Here is a 2,846-nt window from a genome sequence, read left to right as displayed (position 1 = left end):
AAAAAGTGAAAAAGACAGCTCGGTGCCTGTAGCTCAGTGGCACTGGCCATATACACCAGGGCTTGCAGGTTCAAACCTGGCCCAGGCCTGCCAAACAACAATGACAACTACAACAACAACAAAGAAATAGCTGGGCATTGTGGCAGGTACTGTAGTCCCATCTACTTGGGAGGCTGAGACAAGATAATCACTTAAGCCCAACAGTTGAGGTTGCTGTGAGCTGTGACGCTACTGAGGGTGACTTAGTAAGACTCTGTGTCAAAAAAAAAAAGTGAAAAGACAACCTACAGAATGGGAGAACATATTTGCAAATCATTTATCTGATAAGTTTCGTATCTAGAATATATAAGGAACTCTTACAACTCAATAACAAAAGAATGAACAACACACTTTTAAAATGGACAAAGGAGGTCATGGTGGATCACACCTATAATCCCAGCACTTAGGGAGGTCAAGGCAAGAGGATCATTTGAGTGCAGAAGTCTAAGACCAGCCTGGACAACATAGCAAGACCCTATCTCTACAAAAAATGAAAATCTTGGGCACATGCCTCAATTTCCAGCTACTTGGGAGGCTGAAGTGGGAGGATAACATGAGCCCAGGTGTTTGAGGTTGCAGTGAGCTATAATTACATCACTGCACTCTAGTCTGAACACCCTATCTCTAAAAAATAATAAATAGTGGCTGAGCAGGGTGGCTCACATCTGTAATTCTAGCACTCTGGGAGGCCAAGGTGGGAGGATTGCCTGAGCTCACAGGTTCAAGACCAGCCTGAGCAAGAGTGAAGCCCCATCTCTAAAAATAGCTGGGCATTGTGGTAGGCATCTGTAGTCCCAGCTACTCAGGAGGCTGAGGCAAAAGAATCACTTGAGCCCAAGAGTTTGAGGTTGCTGTGAGCTGTGACCATAGTTCACTACTGAGGGCAACAACGTGAGATTCTGTCTCAAAAAATTTAAAAAAAAATTAAAAATAATAAATAATAAAATAGGCAAAGGACTTGAACTGACATTTTTCTAATGAAAACACAAAAATGGTCAACATCATTTTTTAAAAAATTCAACGCATCTGTCATTAGGGAAACGAAATCCAAAACCACAATGAGATACACCTCGGTACCCACTTGGATGGCTATAATAAAAATTATTTTTTTACAGAAAATAATTGTTGGAGAAAATGTGGAAAAATGAAGCCCTTATACTTTGCTGGCAAAGATGCAAAATGGGGCAGCTTCTGTGGAAAACATTTGAACAGCTGCTCAAAAAGTTAAGCAGAGAATTACCATGTGATCCAGCAAGTCAACTCTTAGGTATATACCCCAAAGAATCAAAAACAGATGTTCAAACAAAAACCTGTACGTGAATGCTCATAGCAGCACTATTCACAATAGCTAAAAATTGGAAACAATGCAATGTCTGGTAATGGATGAACAAATAAAAGGTGGTGACTAGACACACACACACACACACACACACACACACAATCCAGAATGTTATTTGGCCAGAAAAAGGAATGAAGAATCAACAAATGATACAATATGAATTAGATTGTAAATATAACGCTGAGTGAAAGAAGTCGGTCACAAATACTGGTCTATTAAATAATTCTATTTACATTAAATGTCCTGAAGAGGCAAACCCATGGATACAGAAAGCATATCAGTGACTGCTTATGGTTGGGAGGTAGAATGTCGAGGAGGGAGATGGTTAGAGGGCACATGCTTTCTCTTTATGGAGATAAAGATGATCTAAAATTGATTATGGTTATAGTTACACACATTTGTCACTATATTTAAAAATCTTTGAATTGTACACTTTAAATGGATGAATGTTTTGATATGTGAATTGTATCTTAATAAAGGTGTTTATTTTTTATTTATTTAGTTTTTTTAGAGACAGAGTCTCACTTTGTCACCCTCAGTAGAGTGCTGTGGTATCACAGCTCACAGCAACCTCAGGCTCTTGGCTGGCTACTTTTTGTACAGTTTGGCCGGGGCTAGGTTTGAACCCGCCACCCTTGGTATATGGGGGTGGGGGTGGCACCCTACTCACTGAGCCACAAAGGTGTTTAAAATAGATCACTTAGGGCCAGTGCTGTGGCTCACACCTATAATCCCAGCACTAGGAAGGCTGAGGCAGGTGCATTGCTTGAGCTCAGGAGTTCAAGACCAGCCCGAAAAAGAGCAAAATCCTGTCTCTAAAAAATAGCTGAGTGTTGTGGCAGGTGCCTGTAGTCCCAGCTGCTAGGGAGGCTGAGGCAAGAGAACCACATAAGCCCAAGAATTTGAGGTTGCTATGAGCTGTGATACTACAGCACTCTACCAAGGGTGACAAAGTGAGACAATAAATAAATAAAATAAAATAGATCACTTAATTTTAAAATTTACTCCAAGCCCTGAAGGGTTCTTCAGCAAATTCTGAATTCAAAAAAAAATAATGCAAAAATCACACAAACTGTAAGATAATAGAAAAAGAGAGATAATTAATCAACTTGATTTTGGGGCTAACCTTAGTACCAAAACCTGACAAAAACAAACAAAGAAAAGACCAATCTCATTCATAAACATGAATATAAAAACATTGAAAAAAATGTTAGGAATGCAAATTGAGAAATATATTTAAAAGATAACTCATCATGACCAAGTTACATTTATCCTAGGAATGAAAGTAGATACAACCTCAGAAAATCAAATAGTGAAATTTACCACATGAAAAGATTAAAGCAGAAAAAATCATGGTATATATTCATAGATAAAATTTTTTTAAGAATTAGATAGGCTTGGCGCCTGTGGCTCAAGTGGCTAAGACGCCAGCCACATACACCCGAGGTGGCAGGTACAAATCCAGCCC

The sequence above is a fragment of the Otolemur garnettii genome, unplaced genomic scaffold, assembly GCF_000181295.1.
Source record: "Otolemur garnettii isolate 467f Iridium unplaced genomic scaffold, OtoGar3 scaffold00014, whole genome shotgun sequence".
Lineage (NCBI taxonomy): Eukaryota > Metazoa > Chordata > Mammalia > Primates > Galagidae > Otolemur > Otolemur garnettii.
This window is presented reverse-complemented; position numbering follows the sequence as displayed.